This window comes from Topomyia yanbarensis, chromosome 3, assembly GCF_030247195.1.
Source record: "Topomyia yanbarensis strain Yona2022 chromosome 3, ASM3024719v1, whole genome shotgun sequence".
Taxonomy (NCBI): domain Eukaryota; kingdom Metazoa; phylum Arthropoda; class Insecta; order Diptera; family Culicidae; genus Topomyia; species Topomyia yanbarensis.
The window spans coordinates 381,029,137-381,051,579 of NC_080672.1; the positions used below are offsets into that span (position 1 = coordinate 381,029,137).

Here is a 22,443-nt window from a genome sequence, read left to right on the forward strand (position 1 = left end):
TTTCTTTGTGTGTTAAGATTACTCTCGATTTTTGTCATTTTATTTATATTTTGAACCGTGTACATAATGTTTCTGGCAAATGGGGGCTAAAAGGAAGCAGCATAGGGTAGTGGCAGTACGGTTGTAGAGCCTATTGTGACCCCCTAGGTGTTTTGGATGGGATTCGGCTTTAAGGTTATGATTATTTGCCCTCCCCTAGATTGATGCGTTTGACGATATTGCAAACATCATCAAGTACAGTACTGGACAAAATAAATCATACACCACTTATTTTTATTTTTCGTGATCAATATCTCAGCCGGTTTTGAAATTAGCAGGCTGGTCCCTTGGGGAATGTTACTGTATTTTGTCATGATAAAAATTTACCGATATGGAAAATATACGATAATGCATGACTTTCTCAATATGTATTGATTTATAATAAGGAAACTGTATTGATATGGACAAAATAAATCATACACCTTTTGTTTTGTTCTTCAATAACTTTTATCGATTTATTTTTCACTTTTAAATATTTGGTGTGACCACCCTTAGTTTTCAACACTGCTTCCAATCGTCTTGACATACTTTCGACGAGGTTTTTCAGATATTCCTGATCAATTTCTTCCCATGCGGTCTCGAGAGCTTCAAAATAGACATTTTTGTTGGAAACCGTCGTCTTGTCTACTTTTCCATCCAAATAACCCCACAAATTTTCGATTGGGTTCAGATCAGGAGATTGTGGAGGCCATTCAAGAACTTTTACCCTGTTTGATTTGAAGAATGCAGTAGTTTTCTTGGCAGTATGCTTCGGATCATTGTCTTGTTGGAAAATGAATTTGGTTTCTAGACCAGTTTTCAAAAGAGAAACCTCCAAATTTTCACACAGCAAGTCAATGTACACATCAGCAGTCGTAATCCACTTGATGTGTGCCTAGCTTCCGACTTCAGACCATGCGAACGATCCCCACACCATAATGTTTCCACCTCCATGCTTCATCGTCTTTTGAATATATGCTTCCTTAAGTGCATCACCAGAATGTCTCCAAACTCTTGAACGTCGCTTTTGTCCGAATAGCTCAAACTTACTCTCGTCCGTTCATAAAACTGTTTTCCAGAAGTCCACAGTCATACCAGCGTATTTTTTGGCAAACTCCAATCGCTTCTTTTGGTTTCGTTTGTTAATGAATGGGCGCTTAGATGCAAAACAGCTCTTTAGTCCACTTTCGGCGAGCCGCCGACGAACAGTACGTCGACTAACATTGAGATCCAACGATTCCACAATATTTCTCGACGATAATTTCGGATTTTTTTTTAGCCAATCGAACAATTCTGACATCATCACGACGCGTCGTCAAGCGATGGCGGCCTTTTCCGGATAAATTTCCAACAATTCCTTGTGTTTTATATTTCTTCCATATATGCTGCACAGCTCCAATCGAAATTGAGTATCGTTTAGCAATTTCCCGAAAAGAAATGTCTTTTTCACGGTCGCGTATCACCAGATTTCTAACGTCCAGCGAAATCTGCTTTCCAGACATTTTTAATGTTCAAAATGGAACCAACTCAGAATGTCGAGTGAAAACTAAATCTATCTTGGCACTAGAGCTGTCAAAGGATGCAGTGATGCCAAAATTTCAAAATTGGTTTAATTGGTTTTATCGTAAAATGTGATTTTTGAAGTGTATGATTTATTTTGTCCAACGTATAATGTAATTATTCATATAAAAATAACGTAATTATTCATATAAAAATTTCTAGCAGAAATACCTCATTATTATCAAAATCTCAGTCTCTACTATTGTTTGAACTGCAACAAATTAAAAAAAACTTTTCCATTCATGCCATCGTGCTTATTAAAGAAATAACGCTAATATGATCAAAAATGCATTTTTAGAACAAGCGTATGATTTATTTTGTCCAGTACTGTATATTTCGTGCATCAGTGCTATAGAAACTATCAGAGAAGCATCCAGAAGTCGCGCATATAGCTCACTGAACGAGCAGCAGCTGGTGTCCTAAGACAATTTCGCTAGAATTTCAGAGCAGCGTGTACTCAGTGCACTGAGCATGTGTTAGATTTGAACGCTGGGTAGTATGGGTAGGAAAAATTGTGTTCAGCTTTGCCACCAGATTATCCATTTAAACTTTTCCAAAACTCTAAAAGAAGAATATCAGCCGATTTATTAGATTACAACGATTCAAATCATACAAAATAGCTGCTGGAAATACTATCGGTTTCGCTAAATGGTGCTTTTGAAAAAGTGGCTGTGATTTGTTGTCACACTACCACACCGTGCTGGGGTACGCAACACAACTGCGCAATGAAAAAATCACAGCCACTTTTTCAAAAGCACCATTCAGCTAAGCCGATGGTTTTTCCAGCAGGTATTTTGCATAAATTGAATCGTGATGATCTAATAAATCGACTGATATTCTTCTTTTATTTTTATTTTATTTTATTTATTTATTTTTCATCTGACCTAGTTGGTCTTAATGAATATGAAGGGATGGGGAAAAGCCAATTTGAGTGAAACATTACCTATACTCAAATTGGCGTAAAAATCCCATATCTTTTCAAATGCACAATACAGAACATAACAATAAATACAGAAATAAATATAACAAAAACAAACTAATACAATAAAATAAACAATGTAAAAAAAATATATAAACAAAAGCAGCAAGTAAAAATACAGATTAAAATGTCGTCAGGGAATATCTGGTAAGTCAGAAACTACTTAATAGCCGATTTTTGAAGGTAGTAGATGACACGTTGAAATCGAAATCCGCAAACACTTCGTTGAATGTGGCAGACATGAAGCGAATTGGATCATGGCTACCATACAGGGAGTTCCTGTGTTACAACAGCAAAAAGCTTCGTTGACGGAGTACACGTTCCGGTGCATAGATGTGGAGTTGGCCCAACAATTCTGGCGTATCTAACTCTCCTAGAAGAATCTTAGCGACAAAAACAACTTGGGCTACTCTCCTTCTCGCTTCAAGCGTGTGTAGACCTAATAATCTACAGCGGTCTTCGTATGGCGGAAGATTAATAGGGTCCTGCCACGGAAGGCGTCTTAGTGCATAACGAACGAATTTTCTTTGAATTGCTTCAATTCTTGCTATCCATGTTGCTTGATACGGACACCATATGACGGAGTTAGATTCCAATATTGACCGTACCAATGCGCAGTAAAATGAACGGAGACAGAGAGGGTCATTAAATTAATTAGAAATTATAAACATGAATCCCATCTGGCGGTTTGCCTGGTTAATAATATAGTCGGAATGAGGTCGGAAAGTGAGTGCAGAATCCAAAGTGACTCCAAGGTCACACACTTGTAGTACACGCCCAAGATGCTGTTCTCCAATACAGTAGTCGTATGAAATTGGTTTGTGCTTGCGATGATACGATATTACACAGCACTTATGAATACTAATTGTAAGCAAGTTTAGGGAGCACCAGTCATTGAAAGTCTCCAAGAGCTGTTGTACAGCTAAGCAATTCCTGATGCACTTGACGATTATGTATAATTTAACATCATCACCGTAGAATATACGATAACCCGGTGGTAATACTGTAGTTAGATCATTGATAAAGAGTGTGAATAAGAGTGGGCCCAAATTACTTCCTTGAGGAACACCCGAGTTGTTCGAAAATGGGGCAGAGAACACACATCCAATTTTTACTACAAGTGTTCGATCTCTCAGATATGATTCGAGCCAACGAATCAGATCAAAAGACACTCCTATTAATTTCAACCGTTCCAGAAGTATTGCGTGATCAACTCTGTCAAATGCTGATTTCAAGTCGGTATATACAGTGTCGATCTGAGCACCAGCGTCCATGTTACACAAGCAGAATGAAGCAAACTGAGCGAGATTCGTGGAGGTTGATCTTTTTGGGATGAATCTATGTTGATCAGGAGAAATGTAGCTTTGACTGGACGCAGAGAGCACATCGTTCATTATGATCTCAAAAACTTTGGAGCAGGCACACAACGATGTAATTCCTCTGTAATTTTCAACATTTCGCCGATCTCCTTTTTTGAATACAGGAAACAACTGACCTTTTCCAGCTGAAAGGATAACAACACTGCCTAAAGGAATTGTTGAATAGAGTTGTCAACGGCAAAATTAATGCATCCGTGCATTTCTTGAGAACACATGAATGTATGCCATCAAGACCAGGAGTGACTGAATATTTTAGTTTGCTGATTGCTGCTATAACCTGACGATCTGTAACAGTGAAGCTTCTCAAAGGACAAATATTTAATGGAGTGTCTCTACAAGCACGCGCAATTTGATCAGCAGATGAAATAGTTTCATTGAATGCGCTTTTAAAGTGGGTGGCGAATAGGTCACACTTCTCCGAAGCCAGACTAGCACTCTGCTCCTTCAAAAACATATCAGTAGATAATCCGTTCTCTTTCCGCTTGGAGTTGACGAATTTCCAAAACTGTCGGGTTATTATTGCGCAGGTTTGCTTGTGTTTGAATGGAGTATCTTTTGTACAATGAAAGGTTATAGGATCGGTAATTATTACTCGCTAGCGCAAAACGATATTTGGCGAAACGACAGCGTGTATGGCAATACAATCGTAGTGCTTTTGATCTGAGTCGTTTGAGATGTCGTAGATATGCATTACCCCACGGTGGCTTACGAGCTGGCCTACGCAGAGGAACATAATCAGCCATGACGGCATTAATCACAGCAGTGAAATGTTCAACGGCAGAGTCAATGTCTTCCGTATCCTCAAGTGAATGTCAATCGATATGAAGTAGTGCTGACGCAAGTCCCAAGAAATCAGCTCGGTGAAAGTCAAGGCCAAGATCATCAGGAATATCCTCATAAATAACAGGTTTAGGCAGACTGATAATAACTTCTACGGGAGGATGGGTTGCATCAATCACAGAAATAGATTCAGCAGGTTCTTGGATCTGACAGTCGGCTAGTGCTGTGTTATTCAATAAGACAAAGTCCAGGATACGACCGTAACGATTTTCAATGCTATTAATTTGTGTGATACAGTTGAGGCTGAATCCATCCAATAGCGCAACGCAAGCGGTAGAAATATAAGAGCGAAGAACGTTGACTACAGGTGCGACATTGTCATGTGTATCCCAAATGAGGCCAGACTGATTGTAGTCTCCAAACAATAATGCGCAATAATTACTTCCAAGGCAAGAATAAACAGCATCAATCGATCGGACATGGTTGTTTGCACTGATTAGATCACTCTTACGATCTGGAGGTAAGTAAATTACACCGATGCTGACAAAACGATCAGGTAGCTTCAGTTTAACGAATAGCTGTTCAAGTGAAACGTCAACAGGTGTTGGATCGACGAAACTATTCAATGCAGTAGGCACGGCGATGAGTACGCCCCCCCCCCCCCCCGTGTGATTTACGGCTGTTCTCAAAACTGCGATCGTTTCGAGAAAAGGCGAGCAGTACCAGTCGAAGCTTCAGCAGGACATATACTGCTGTTAATGTTACCTGACGGAGTAACGCTACATGCTGATTGAACATTGATGTATGCAGGGCAAAAAGTTAGTGTCCCGGCGGTGGGAATCGAACATAAAACAGGCGAAGAAGGCAAATATGGTGCGGTTGGAGATTCGTATACATCGGAAATTAAGCAGCTAGGCTTGCTCACGTCACTGAGTGAGCCACAGGAGATTCGGTGAGAGCACTTCCCAGCAGTCTCACAGCACTGGTAGCGTTTTTTGAACCGAAATTGATGAATTCCCTAAAACACACGTCAACAGGCCACGAATCTGAAGATACGGCAGAGTTTCTGAACTGTTTATCAAATCCAACTTTGAACGACACAAAACTCATGTTACTAACATCCGCATTTCGTGGTACTAGTTTGGCGACTCTCAATATATCTTTATCATTCAATCTGATACATTCGCGCGCTAGAGTAGCATTTTGATCGTCCGAAGTGTTCGGGTGAAATGCAGATAAATAAACCCAAACAAGTTGATTATTACCATTCACATTCACCGTCTGGATGGATCCTTCTGTGTCACGTGTGCCTTTCATGATTTGCGGTTTTGGGTCTGTATTGACAGCCAACCCATCATTTCCTCGTTGGCTGAATTTAATAATGTGTTGTTTCGTACAGCAAATTTCCATGGATTAGCAGGGGAAAGTATCGGTGTAGCAGGATTTTCATCGACTTTAGCCGTCAGCATGCCAATAGCAGAGTTAAGTTTTGCGATATAGGCCTTCATGTCATTAATTGTTACACGCAGAGCAGCATCACCCGTATCACAACGATTAGCCATGCTTCGGAAATGACTGTTCGAAAATAATTGAGCGCACTTATCGCACATCCAAAAGGTGTTTTTATCATGCTGCCTGAGTTGATCAAAAAGCGGCTTGTCGACTTCGACGCAAATCGTATGGAACGAAGCGCCGCAAAAACCTCTGCACGTAATACGCTCAGCTTCGATCACCTTTTTCTGGCAGCGGCCACAATTCATGTTCGCTCGCATTTGCGGGACCGACTCGTCAAAAAAGAATTGGCAAAAAACAACAACTTATCAGTGGCTATCGTATGACACTCCTATGAAGCAACTATCTGCAGACAATAACAAAGCACGTCGGGATAATTTTCACTTGATACACAAGACACAGCAAATAAACACTAAAACCTTCAGTTGCATGTAATAACAACGACTTTACGGAAGCACAAACTCAAATAAAATTTCAGTGAGAACGAATAAAACAGCGATAATATTAAAAATTAAAGGGTAACAGCAAAAGCGCAATATAAACAACTACAGCAGAGTTGCCAAAAAAAAAATATAATTTTGAAAAGGTTTAAATGGATAATCTGGTGGCAAAGCTGAACACAATTTTTCTTACGCACACTACCAAGCCTTGAGGTAACCTGAGCCATAAGATAGTTATTGCATTACGCCTCGGTAATGTTTAATTCCCGGGCCCCGTGGTGGTGGAGGAACGCTATGTGGGAAGCTGAACTGCAAGCAACCGGGCGGGTCATAGGTGATGGTTAATGCTTAGTGGCGATAGCAACTAGTCGTGATTCGCGACCCGAACCAGTAGTGGGGGCTGACTGCGGGTGTGGTAGGACGAGGTAATGGGCCCTACACGTTCTAGGCCTAAATACCACATGCCCTAAAGCAGCCCTGACAAGGCGAGCCAGCGCTGCCTTTAAATAAGCGCTTAGCCCAAATCTCTCTCCTCCCGTGATCCTTCAGCGTTACTGCAAGGTTGGCGCAGGCCTAGCTAGCCTCCCATAAAAATAGCATGCTCAGGAAGTTCAACAAGAAATTTCGGATGGACAAAATTGGCACAGACGTACGCAACGGAAACGGTCAATAGACTGGAAACTTGGGACATGGAACTGGAGCATTCGCATACTTGCCGATATAGTGAAAGACCGGGGGGTCTATGGTGCGGGTCTTTCGCGGGAACCACACCATCTACCAGAGCTGCGACAATACACACGAGCTGGGAACAGCTTTTATGGTTGTGGGGGAGATGCAAAAGCGTGTGATCAAATGGTGGCCGGTCAGCCGGGCCGGTTCTTCAACATCAGCATAATTAACGTGCATAGTAGCAAACCTCGGAAGTAGCGATGACGACAAGGACGAGTTCTACGCGCAGCTGGAGCGTGAATACGATCGCTGCCCAAGACATGATGTCAAGGTCGTCATCGGTGACCTTAATGCTCAGGTTGGCCAGGAGGTGGAATACAGACCGGTAATTGGAAGGTTCAGCGCCCACCATCAGACGAGCAAGAACGGCATAAAAATTAATCGATTTCGCCGCCTCCAAGAACATGGCCATAAGGAGCACCTTCTTCCAGCACCGTCTCCTGCAACGATACACCTGGAGATCACCGCAACAAACAGAGACGCAAATTGATCAGGTTCTGATTGATGGACGGCACTTCTCGGACATTATCGACGTAAGGACCTATCGGGGTGCTAACATCAACTCGGACCACTATCTGGTGATGGTTAAACGTGTTTACTATGGGCTCCACAAACTTTGAGATCCAGGAAGCTTCACCACCGCACGAAATGCGTCATGTACAACACACTGACTAAACCGGTGGTTCTCTACGGGCACGAAACGTGGACAATGCTCGAGGAGGATCTGCAAGCACTCGAAGTCTTCGAAAGGGGTGCTGAGAACGATCTTCAGTGGTGTGCAGGAGGATGGCGTGTGGAGGAGAAGGATGAACCACAAACTTAGTGAGTCAAGTATCCGGAAAGTAGCTCAAGCTGGAAGGGTACGGTGGGCTGGGGCATGTTGTGAGGATACCGAACAACCCCACCAAGTTGGTTTTCACCTCCAACCCGGCAGCGCAGCGTTCCCGGTGGTTGGACCAAGTGGAGCAGAACCTGGCGACTATCGGGCACCTGAGAGGTTGAGAGACAAGCAGCAACTGACCGAGTGACGTGGTGGAATATTGTGGAACAGATTAAATCATGTTAATATGATGTATAATCAAGAAATATAATGGTAAACGGAGGAGACCGAGAGGGTTTATGGGCTTTTTTCATGTTTCGTGTTTTTTTACTCTGCACTTGTCCAAACTAACGATCAACTAGTGGCATGTGGGCGCTGGCGTGACGAGTCGACGTGGATTGGCTTTTGCTGTGGGCCGTGTTTGAACACATTGTTCCATAGCTGAACCCTTTGCGACACGTTTTTTTCATTGTTAATAATTGTCACTGATTTTGATTCTGACGTCGACAATGTAAAATCCAATATGGCGATTGTACTTGGCTAAATTTCATTTTTTCATATTTGCCTAAAACGTGTTACAAGGTGGTTTTTGGGATCGCCGATTTTGATTCTGACGTTAGTATTGTCAATATTATAATGACGGATCTAATATGGCGACTGTGTTTGGCTAAAAATCCTCGTGAATCGAGTTGTATACTGACCAGTGGCGTAGCCAGGGAGGGTTTTGGGGGTTAAAACCCCCCCCCCCCCAAACCAAAATTAATTGGATTGAAAAAAAAATTGATGCTGACGAATTTAATTTAATATTCCACAAAATATTTTTGGAAAAATATTCTCTGATCACTACATCGAGAACTGTGTTTAAAGCGTCATGAGAACTTTTGGAAAATTGTGGGAAGGGGATCTTGTAACTTATCTCTTAGCCAAAATCCCATAGTTGTCAAATTACTTCAGTGTAAAATAAAATAACTGTCTGAATTATTATGAGCTCATTTTTGGAAAGATGCTTCAAAATATGGATTAGAGACAATTTTTCGAATGGGAATCTAAATTTGAATAGTTTGATTGCATATAAAGCTTATGTTGTTTACCGAAAACTTACATACAATTCAACATTTGCTGAAAGTGTATTTTTTTAGATTGTGTAGAGTTTAGACAACAGTTCAATATGGTTAACAACAAGAATAACATTTCAGAAACTAGTTGAAAGCTGATGTAATTTTGTCTCTAGCAGGTCAGGATCGGTTTTATGAGCATTGGATTTTTGTTGTATTATCAACTATATGAATAGCCTCTTAGAAGGATGCAATGAATGGCTTGCTAAAATTTTGTGTGCTACGTACTAGTACTGCAAGTTGTGAGGTTGACTAATGAAGAAAAGTAAAATTAATGCTCGATAAATTTTTAACGGTCACGATCACATTCATTCGAAACTGCCAAATTTCGATGTTAAGTAACAATGAAGAATTTCAAAACGTAAAACTGTTCATCTGTTGATAGAATAATTTTGACGGTTATTATAGACAAGAATTACTCTTCAACCAAATTTGGGTCGAGACTTAATGTCTCCAGCAAAGTTTTCGAAAGTGCTATTTCAAACAACTTTGTCAAAGACATAAATATCCCACATATTCAGGGTATCGAAATATAGTAGTAGAAAACCTTTACAACAAGCTATTCTGAAATTACTGTATTTGATAAATCTCTTCTGCGGTAATTAAATAATAAATTCACATTGCGTTCAAGGTGCATTTTGAAGCTTACAAAAAAAAAAATAAGGGAACTGGATTTAAAACAAATAATTCCCAGATATTAAAAAGACTCAAAAACACAAAGAGTGATTCCATTTTCAGGAGCTAGCATCAATTCGGCGCTAGCTTAGTCCGCCCACCAAGTTAGTGTCGGATTCTGATGAGATGAAAACGAAACGCAAGTTTCAGTTCCATCCATCCATAATTTAGTTATAGGTTTTGTGTTCTCAACTCGCAATGATTGTTTCAAACAATTTTATCCGTAGCGCAGAAAAAATAGTTTTCACCTAAATTTTTCCTCACTAAGAAGAAATATAGCAGGCCCAGTCCATTTAAATCCCTATATGTTGAATTCATGTAGCCTTCATATTTTCAACAAAATTGTTTGAAATTACATTATCAAAAACTTTGCTGAATGCACCATGTCTCTTAATATTTTTGAAAAATTAATTCACCATAATTACCTCTATGAGAGTTAATCACTAAAATTTCTATATCAAAGCAGGCGCTGTTTTATGTTGATAACTTGCCGAAGTTGTCAAACCTTCAAAATCAAGGATTATTATATTAGGTGATCTTGAACGTTGAAATTTTTTTAGATCATTTATCCCACTTTAAAAGATCGCAATTTTTGACTTCATTGACATATTATACAAGAAAATAATCTATAGAGGTTTGAAAACTGTTCCATGTTGATCCTTCTTGTTTGTAGACTGGAATGACATCTGTTAGACTACTTATGTTTTTGAGTTTTCAATAATTTATCAAACTCATATTAAATTTTGGCATTTTTTCAAAAAAATTGCGATTTTCATCAAAACCCCCTCCAAACCAAATTTCTGGCTACGCCACTGATACTGACTGTAACAAAATTTGTCAATTTCGTAAAAAATGGTTGCCATTTTGTAGGCGCCATTTTGCATTTTCGCATTATGACATCAGAATCGTAATCAGCGACCCCAAAAACTCTCGTAAATCGAGTTTTATGTTCATTGCAACAAAATTCGCAAATATCGTGAAAAATAGCTGCCATTGTGTAGCCGCCATTTTAAAATTCTATTATCAAAATCGTAATTAGCGACCTCAAAAACCACATAATCAATTTTTTTGTTAGTTGAGAAGTTATCCCTGCCCCTCAGAGTCTTTTATAGACCACTATAATTATTAACCATTTTTGCATATTTCAAAAAAACAAACCTACGAAAAATTCTGCAAAAAATCTATTATTTAGTTCAATGTTTGAGATACCTGCAAAAAAAATAGATTTCTAGGACTTTAAGTTCAGAATTTATTGTAAAAAAACGAGTTTTTCGAGTTTTAATTGTTTATAACTAATAAGAAAATAAAAAAATTTCTTTTGCGAGTAGCGGCATTAATGTGCTACTACAAAATGAAGGAAAAACTAAAATCATTTGATTCGTATTAGACCAAGGGAAAAATAACGTGGTAATATGACAGAGGGTTATTTAGCGTTGAGTAATCTTTGCGTGACATAATTTATGAATGTCCACAATACCACTTTTAAACTCATTGTTTGCGGTCCATTTTACATTGTCGACAACACTCCCGACAGCCGAATGTCCGGAGTTCAAGTTGTTTTCGATGAAACAATCTTGATAAACGATTACCCAGAATTTAAACGCCTAGAGCATTTACGTATCCTACAGTAAATAAACTATTCCAACATCTTATGCACGAAAGTATATTCTCAGTCGCATCGCTTGCTTGAAGCGAATCCTGACTAACAAACCCACCCACCACCCAATCCGTGGTACTTATGGGAGTGTCACTGAGTCGGGGCCTTCCGTTAAGTAAGTACCACATCAACACTTCCTTTATCATCCCAAGTTACGGTAAAGATGGTGGTGGCCCGCAATGGCTCTCAGGCGAAATTCTCGCTTGGGCTGGATCAATTGTTATTTCTAAACAATGCTCCTCAAGTAGTCTGGGAAATGAGAGTCATCAGTCTGCAATCTACGAAGTATACCGTGCTTACTAGAGTGACAGAAAAAAATGACCCCCATCGGCCCACCCTTGAGTCGATTCCTAGTCCCACCAGGAGTGTCTGATCCAAATTTGAGCCAAATCGAACAAGTCTAGCTACCGGACCAACGTGATTGAAGTTTGTATAGGATTTTTCGACAATTTGCATGGAGAAATCCCACTTGCGAACATTTTCACCGCTAAGGGACACTGTATACATCAGATTATCACCAAAAGTGATATTCAAGAAGATAATTCTATTATCTACAACTTTGTTGAAGACTGCAAAGCGATCCGACTCGAACAAGAAAAGTTATTAAACTTATAACGAAGTGATGTCTGAGTCAGTTTTGCATGGGGCCTAGCAGTACATGGTAGTGTATCAGTACTAGGTTCTAACATACGAAACATTTTTATGGAATAATGGTTAGATTTAGTTCACTAGTGTGTTCGGAAGAATTGCAGTACATAATACGAGTTATGTTTTGGTTAGAAAACTTTAGTTCCAGCTGTGACCGCATAGATGGCGCCAACACTAACTTTTCAACGGAGAGAGATAGGAATTAGGTGTCTTCTACAAAGTTGTAGAACATGAATTTTTCAGTAATTCTGCCAAACATCTCGATATTCTATCTCTCTCCGTTAAAAAGTTAGTGTTGGCGCCATCTATGCGGTCACAGGTGGAACTAAAATTTTCTAACCAAAACATAACTCGTATTATGTACTGCAATTCTTCCGAACATACTATTCAGCTAAATCTAACCATTATTCCACAAAAATGTTTAGTTTGTTAGAACCTAGTACTGATATACTACCATGTACTGCTAGGCCCCATGTAAAACTGACTCAGACATCACTTCACTAAAAGTTTATTAACTTCTTTCAACAAAACCGGATTGACTAGCAGTCTTCGACAAAATTGTAGACAATTAAATTATCTTTCTTATTTTCACTTACAGTGATAATACGATGCATACAGTGCCACCTAGCGGTCAAAATGCGAGCTAGTGGGTTTTCTCCATGTAAATCGTCGAAAAATCCCATACAAACTTCAGGCTCCTTGGTCCGGTAGCTAGACTTGTCCGATTTGCTTCAAATTTGGAGAAAGTACTCCTGGAGGGACTAGGAATCGACTCAGGGGTGGGCCGAGTGAGTTTTCAAAAATTCATTATTTTTCTGGGCACTCTAGTGCTTACGCAACGCAACGCAATAAGAAATTAACAAATTCAAATATTTTTTTGTGCTAGTTGTACTCCTTACATCCTGAAGAGTTGATTAAAATAATACGTATTTATATGTCAACGCTATCTAAAATCCAATAAAAACATAGGAGAAGTAGGTGGGACGTATAAGTCCCACTGCGTCGCAATAGGGTTAATGGCAGCGTTGTTGGACACAGCTTGCAGTGGGGGTCATCATGTATAAATTTATGGGTCGACTTCGTCATCGTGAAAAAGGGTAAATAACTTACGAAATGTAAAAGTAGAAGCCAATTGGTATTGATGTAGTAGTGATTGTGGTTTTTAGTACTAGTGTACAGTTGTGTGCTGGTCGTGTGTCTATCTGTGTATGTGTTCATCTGAGTATTTGTGACGGCTGCGTCGGGGAATGGATGCAGGACTGACGAATATAAGTAATGGATAATCCTTGTTAGGATTCGTTGGAAACTTTTTTCCGGTGTTCAGTTCGTGCATTTGATTCAATTCATTCGGGAAGATCGGATTGGATAAATGAAGGTACGATCGGTTTGGTACTGGAATAATCCATTTCCGGTCAGCATAGTATAATAGAGTTCTACCAGAATACATTGTCATTAATGGTGGATCAATGTCATTTGCTAGCATTTAGACGAGTTCGAGTAGTTCGATTGCATGTTACATGTATGCTTTTCTTCTATTTCATACGTCTGTTTTTGCTGTGCTTCTAGTGGTTTTCTTCTCCACTATTGATGTGAAAAAAGTACGCTTTTGCTTAATCTCTTTGCATCTTTTGCTTTAATTTTTTCGGTATGTTATTCTTCCTTTCATTGCTATATCTTGAATTAGATTTACACTTACACAATCAATTGCAAATTCTCTCATATACCCTCACAAGCTCTCCCATTCAAGACATACAAGCACTCGTGCTCTTCGCGATAACACAAACCTGGTCACAAACGAGAACATGCAATTGCAATCACCCAAACATAGTTATGCCTGCAATCTCTGCAACATTGGAACGCCCCGGTAATTAAGTGAACGTTTTAGCATGTATAAATTTACAAACGCCTCGTACCTTCATTTGGACCAAATATGACGCTCATACTCAATAGACGCACGTTACATGGTGGCATGACCGGGAGCGTTAGTGATATGGGGGCATCAGAGTCATGGTCCGCTCGATTATTCAGGGCCACACACGTTATAAAATCAAATGCATTCACGCGAAGTCACATACACGCTAGCAGATGCGACAGACACGTAGACGTGAGTTTCGTCCACACTCAACTACGTCGCCGATCTCGCAAACATGAAAACACCCCGGTGACAAGGTGAACGTTTTAGCTTTTATAAACTCATAAACGCGGACGTAGAAATGCCCATGTTCGCGCGATAATGCATCTGTCACGTCCGGAAATCTCTACCTTCGGTCTTAGCAGCCTAGGTCAATGCCTTCAGTTGGACCAAAAAAAAAATGACGCTCGTACTCACTAGATAACACGTTCCATAGCGACATGACCGGGAACTCTAATGATCTTTCTCTCTTGTAGCATCTGAACCATACACTAAAAATAAAATATCAGATTCACAGTTTGTGCGCGACCATTCAAGCCACAAAATCGAAGTTATGCACGCAAAGTTACATTCACACTACCACACTCGACAAACACGTTAACATACAAACGCTCAATACGTTCTCGATCATCCACGCACACCTACTCCCGCTATCTCATAAAGAGGATAACACTCCGGGGACAAGGTGAGCACTTATAAAATTACAAACTAAATTGCAACTAAATACAAAGCATGAATTTGCATATGACAGCAACGGTATTTAATGTTAAGTGCCCGAATCCAAAATAATGATATTTGAAAAAGTTATATTTTTATGCAAAAGCTTTCATAACTTTGAAACGAAAAAAAGTTAGTAGTTGGTGTATAAGCACAAATTATGCACCCTAAAATAATTTTCAAATAGTTGAAAGTATACTTATTTAGTGTAAAGTGAAAACTACAAAAGTTATATGAATAAAACCGTTTTTGTACGGAACACCCTGACGCCTACATTCGGATTGCTCGTTAAATGGAAAATCTGAAAGATAGAGCTACAACATCATTGAAGACAGTCAGGCATCAAATTTAGACCTTGCCAAAATTAGAATCACCCTAGCTCCCGTTGAAACTAAAAGAAGGGTCTTGCAGAGTACAACAATTTTCCTAAATAGATCCCTTACTTTTTACATTTCTTATAAAAGAAATGTATAGAATTCGCTCAAACTTTCAAGATTTTTTCCGAGGCCCGGAGGGCCGAGTCTTATATACCAATCGACTCAGCTCGACGATTTGGGACAATGTCTGTGTGTGTGTGTGTGTGTGTGTGTGTGGCTGTGTGTGTGTGTATGTAACGGACAAATTCTCATTCGTGTTTCTCAGCAATGGCTGAACCGATCTTATCCAAACAAATTTTAAATGAAAGAACTAGAAAACAGTATGAACGCTATTAATTTGTTTTTGATTCTGATGTTTAGTTTCCAAGATATGAATGTTTGAATGCGTAAAAATGGCGTTTTTTGCAGTTTTTTTGAATTATCTGCCGAAACTGACATGACAGAATAACAATTTATATGTTTTTAGACAGCTTTAACGAATACCTTTCGAACAAGCTATAGATTGTTGAAATCGGACTATTATCAAAAGAGATATTAAACATTAAATACGGACGAAAGATTTTTATCATTTCCCATTGCTAGAAATATGACCAAAAACATGTAATCTATTATTAACGCCAAAACGGCTTATTTTAGGTCAATAGTATCTTTGGAGAATTTAATGGAGGTAATATGCCCTTGCTTTTGGTATTGTGCTTTAGCTCATTAATCCCCCTATGAGTGAGATATTTTCACAAATTTTCTTGGAAGTGATTATATCGAAATGATGCCTTCAGCAAATTTGTAGCTCTTACTTTTGCGAATAACTTTACTGAAGACTTCAAATATCTATTTTGAATACTTTAAAAGTTATGGCTTGTTGTTTGTTGTTTACTCTTTGTTGGCTATTTATTGTTCAATATAGTAATAATCCATTGAAATAAGCCAAACATTATTTCGATAAAACGAAATTTGTATTTCATTTTTCTATCTACAACCGCTAGAAATAATCACCGAACACTTCCAAGTTGTCTGGAAGGAACTTGATAACTTATCAGTGTAAAAATGTTCATTTGTGCGAACCTTCTCACTGCAATTTTTCTAACTTATAACCATCGGATCGATCTGAAACATATTGAAAAAAGAAAAGCGAAATAAATAACCCCAAGCAACGGCATAGCCAAGAGAAGGTTTTGGAGTTTAACACCATACAACCCCCCCCCCCCCACCACACCCAAAAAAAAAATATTGGATTGAAGTTGAAAATTTATTGATGCAGACTGATTTAATTCAATAATACAATAACAATTATCTGATCCGTAGATTGATAACCTGTTGTTGTAAACATCATGAGGACTTTTGATAAATTGTCGGAATGGGGTCCTGATATGTAACTGATCTATTGGTCTTGATTTCACAGTTGTCTAATTGCATCAATATCAAATTCCTGCCTGAAAACATTCCATTAGAAAATTCCAGAGTTCTGTAATCAATAATAATCCTCAGATTTCTTTTCAAATTGAGCTCGCTTTTGAAGAGATGTACTGTAATAAGGGTCTTTATTTAATAGAAAGCGAAGTTAAAATTGATTTAATGTCTATGAAACATAGAACTGCTCACCAAAACATTGCATAACTTTCAACATTTGCTAAAAATGTTCTTGCCTTTCTCATTCACTCTGAAATTCGTCAATCTAATCCCGACTCGGAGGGCCGAGTGTCATATGCCAATCGACTCAGTTCGTCGAGATCGGAAAATGTCTGTGTGTATGTATATGTCTGTATGCGTGTATGTGTATATGTGGAAAAAAATTTGACCTCTGTTTCTCAGAGATGGCTAGACCGATTTGCACAAAGTTAGTCTCAAATGAAAGGTACAACCTTTCCATCGGCTGCTATTGAATTTTCTATTGATTGGACTTCCGGTTCCGGAGTTACGAGTTGAAGAGTGCAATCACACAGCAAATTCCCATATAAACTGAAATGAAAATTTTTCAAAATCAAATTTGTATTTTGGATGCCAAATGACTTTAAAATGCATGAAACATTAAAATGCATGACAAAAATTGACTTCTTTGGACTTTGGTACATTTTTGCCTTTCTCATATAGAAAGGTTATGCAATCACTCTAAAAATCGTCAATCATACCGGCCCGGAGAGAATATGCAGTGAGGGATTGCTACTTTAAAATTAAAACTAGTTTAAAATTTGTTAACAAGTTGAAAATTTTCGGCAGGACCCGGATCTCCCGGATCTTTCTCCATAATCCGCCGCTGGTTTCAAGCGATGTTTCAGTATCACATAGTATCTCAAGATCGTGGCTATCGATCCGTTGTATGTATGTGCAAATCGTACTGAACATGTAATATTCATTTCCACCATTGTATTGAACATAACCAGCCAAGGAATCGTAGTCTGGACAAATGAGAAAAGCACAATTGCACCACTAGGTGGATTAAAACAGGTTTTTATTTTGGGAATGCGTCGAGTTGAGACGAAAACGTAATATGATTAATAACTAGGATAACACTTTCCGAATGTAGAGAGAAATTTATGAAAAATGACGATTTCCATTCGACTCTAGCAGGTCCTGATCGATTTTGATGGGCATTTGATTTTTGTTGTATGACCAATTATATGTATAGGTCAAATGTTCAAAAACAGTAATTTAAGGTCAAGATAGCATCATTTTGAAACCGCCAATTTCGGAAGTTTAGTATCTTCAATGAGTTTTACAAACGTTAAGCGCATCATTTGATAAAATAATTTTGACGGTATATCGTCCAAGAAGTATTTATGGTGAATTTTCTCGGGTTAATATTCATGACAAGTCTCAACAAATTCGCTAAAGACACGAACTCTGTTACTATTTTCTGAAAAATTAATTCTGCATAATTTTATAACTTCAAAAATTACGGTTTCGGAATTATGCCGTTTGGACAGTAAGATCGATTTTCACCAAACCCCCACCAAACCGAATTTCTGGCTACGCCGCTGACTTCCAGTAAGTAGAAACAAAGTCGTTCTATACTCGTTCACAAGAAACGTCTTCGAATGCTGAATATCTATTATAATACATTAAAACCCCGATTTTATCAGCCAAATATGAACATCTGTTTGATGGGCTCTAGCAGACGAACAAGACAGAATTCGAGTAAGTTCCTTTCTTGAGCACGTTTTCCTTATCATGGAGATGGAAATATGTAAAGTAAAAAGTTCATCATAATCAGAAATAGTTATCAGACTACATCAAGGGACGGGAAGAATATTTTAACAGCTTCAGTTTATTATAAAGAAAAAAGTTGCCCGATTTAGTCAATGTACCCATTTTGTCAGCCTAAAATACACCATGAGACTGATAAAAATGGGTCTTTATTGCATGTATTATTCACTGTGTTTCACATTAATAGGTATATTTCACTTTTGGGGATTTTTTTATTGCATCGAACTACAACAATTTTTAGGTAGTTCTCAAGGGGTTCTTCCAAAATTTGGCGAACCTATTCCAATTCGTATACCAATTAATCGGTATACTTAAGGGTTTATATGTTGCAGATAGAGAAAATACTGAAATTTTCAGCTTTTTCCTACACAATATTACGAAAGCAATTTTTCCTAATAAGTTTGTAAAAATTATAAACTATTTGAAATTTTTAAATAGTTTTATTTTTTATTTAACCGTGATTTTTTAATAAATAGTGACCATCGCTTCACAACGTAGTCTATTTTTCATGGCTTACGGTGAGCACGATCTCTCGAATTGCTGAACTGAAAATTATGGAATAGAAATTATTTTTTAGTATTCTTTACAGATTTAACTCGCCGCGCAGATAGCTCTGAATTAGACCCGCTGGTGCCCTAAGACGATTTCGCTAGATTTTCAGAGCACTGTGCACCCAGTGCATTAACGCAACTGACGGAAGGTTATTGAAAAGTTTCGTGAAAATGAAAATTTCAGTAAGGCCATTACAAATCTTTTTTAAAAATTATGTCCAAGCACAATTTTTTTTCTGAAGGGGGTGGCAAACAAAAAATAAATATTTATTTTAATAAACACAATTTTTTTTTCTTTTTGCATTTTCTTTCGATTGTTCTCGTGGACGTTTCCGCAGGGTGATTTCGTACAGCGGGGTTGAGCTATTTGTTTTACTAGAAAAATTCAAGCAAACATTACTGAATCAATGAAAAGTTCACATAGGAAAGGGTTGCTAAAGTTTTCGTTTTAAATAATTTTCCCAACAGTACAATTTTTAAATTCCCAATAAAAGCTTGAAAGTTCTCTAAGAACTTAATGTAAACATTTAAGAGTACTTTAAGGTATTAACTTTTGGTTGCTTTGGTTTTCGTTCCGTTGTGGCGGCACATGGACCGACTGTACACACAAGTCATGAAAATCGGTCAAAGGTGAACCTGCTTGATAACAATGTACAGAAACAGGATTGCAACATTTCACTTATGGACTTTTGGAAAACATTCTGGAATGAATCCAAAGGTAAAGTGTGCGTCAATGGAATTATTCATCTCAGATATGGTTTTCTCTGATATTTTTTTCTATTGCGTATTTCGTATACAGTAGCCTGGCGAACGTACATCCTGTGCATACTATACTTTTACGAACTCTAGTGGAAACATCAGCTTTGGTTTATCGCTTGTGCTTGAAGACTTGTAGATTTGTTTGTTTGGTACATGATAGTAATTCGGCTCGGTTCCGTGTACATCTTCGAAATCTTTGCATTTTTCTTCATCTTGTTGCGCAGTAGGTAGCCACATCAGATAAATTCATTTGATAGTCGTACGGATTTATGAAATGTATAGCAATCATCAGTTCATTTTTTGCCTTTTTCATATAAGGAAGACTGTGCAATCACTCTGAAATTCGACTTTTTAAGCTACACCCGGAGTGTCGAGTGTCATATACCACTAGATTCAGTTCGTCGATATCTGAAAATGACTGTATGTTTTATAGTATGGTTAAATAGCTTCAAAAGTGCATTGGCTCTAGGTGGGATTCACTTTTGTGCGTAACCGCTACTAATAGTCCTTACTTCTCTTCCTTCCTTTTGTTCCACGAGACTGCATCGAAGTGTTATATCGTGGGGAGGCTGATTCAGTCTTAAGACAAAATGATACATTAGAGCGGTTTAGCTCCGAACATATATCCGGCTAATCGCAGTGGTGAACTTCCGTTAGCCATTTGGCTCCCGTTTCTGTGAACCATTTAGTTCCTGTTTTCGCGAACCATCTCAATTCCTCGCCGGAAGTTCTCCCGATACCGATGCCTGTTGCGTGAGTCATTTAGCTCCCAGTTTTGTCGCAATCTTCTCGCATAGTCCATAAATCCTACTCAAAGGGCCAACCAGTACTTGGCGAGGACGGTTCGGCGATACCGGATGGAGCGTAGCTTCTGGTTCGCTGCTTCCGGTTCGTTGAAAACTCGACGACCCACCGCTGGTGCTTCACTCGACCTACTCGATCTTGTCCCTGACAGTGAAACTAGTCTGCTCACATGCTTCGGTCCGGCGATTCCAGCTGGTTCGTGGTGCCCAGTACACTGGCGCCTCAAGCAAAGCTGTGGTTGCTCTCACAGCCTTCCCCTTAACATAATCATCGTAACTTTAAAAGTTCAAATCGATGATATATTTTCCGACCGCGCTGTCTTTCGGCTGCTAGTCATCCCCACATCTGTTTTATGATGGGCAATCGTCTCCGTGTCGAGTGTCTCCTCTTCTAGCGATTGTCCGATTACTTGGAACACCACATCATCCGTGAAGCCGAAAATCGTTGTATCTCTGGGAAGGTTCAGCTTCAATACTCCATCGTACACTGCGTTCCACAGCGTCGAGTCGAGGAACGTCAGTTGTAGTTGTGATTCTCCCTTGTCTGTTTCGTAGATCAGTGTTCGGTACTGAAAGTAGCTCTATAATATCTAAGGGAACCACCACGCAAAAACGATATTCTTATCTCTGCTGTCTCCAAAGCTCACACAACCGTTTGGATGGATTTCACTGTAGACCTGCCTATAAGGAAGCCGAATTACATGAGGTGCCGTTCTCACGGTCCGCGTACTTCGTTAGCTTGTTCAGGATTACTCCTTCTCTCTAACATTACCAAGGGATATATTGACTACGCTGAAAGATCTCCATGTTGTCCCGGCATCAGAAGCAACATCAGCTTTTGTCGCTTCCAATTATCGGATCGTTTTGAACATATCCGGGCTCTCATGTATCACTTCACTTTTATGACTTTCGCCATCTCGATAAGCTGTTTGTTGGTAAATCGATCTTCATCTTTGTGATCATCCTCCTCACTGTACGGCGAAAATAGATTCATGTTGTGGGGAAAACCTTTCGATGGTGACCACCATCTTTTCCGGGTACCTTTCAGGTGGTGCAGCTGAGCCTTTTATCTTTGTTATACCAACTTTGTAGGTCTCTCCTAAGGAAATTCGCGTTGGTTTTGTGGCAAGGCTTTCTTGTACAGCTTGACTGCTTTGTTGAGAGCGGTTCTTGCAGCTCGCTTCCCTTGAGCTTTCTGACTTCTGTTTTAATTTTAAATATATTTGACACGGCTCAATGCGTTAGCACAACTGAGCCGTGGAGCGCACCTTGGGGGTCATTTGGTCCGTCTTCTCTCGTGTTTTCGTTTACGTCCATGTCATCATCGGTACTGCATTCATCTTGCTCATCGTCGGATGTTCTTATTTGTTGTTTGTGCTTACGGGTCGCTATTGTAAATCCTTCTTCATCGGTATTAGATTCCTTATTGGTGGTGTTGGTTTGGAAACATTTGCTGTAATCGTTGTTACTTCGATGTTGGTAATGGCAGTTGGTTTAGTGGTACTGGGGCCGATCGTTGTTGAGCTGGTGCTTATGAATGCCCGGTCTGCAGTCGTTGGTTTACCAACTGGTTGTGGTTTAACATACGATGGTTGTATACCGGTTTTGGTCGTATCAGGTGGAATTTCCTTAGCATTCTCTGCGCAAGGTTTCCCGTGGTGTAGCGGATGATCACAATATTGACAGGTAGGCATCTGTCCTGGGTGCGTGACTAGTATTCGTTGAGAATATTCAACACCATGAGGTGATTTGCATGTGAAAGTCAAGTAATAGGGAATAGGTTCTGTCGGACGCATTCTCACCACACGAAC

At 39.2% G+C, this 22,443-nt stretch overlaps 1 protein-coding gene across 4 annotated transcripts in view; it reads left to right on the forward strand.

The window, feature by feature from the left end:
- The window catches only part of LOC131689068 (uncharacterized), a 492,270-nt gene that overhangs the window by 85,541 nt on the left and 384,286 nt on the right, over window positions 1-22,443 (forward strand). The gene's annotated exons all lie outside the window — the stretch shown is intronic.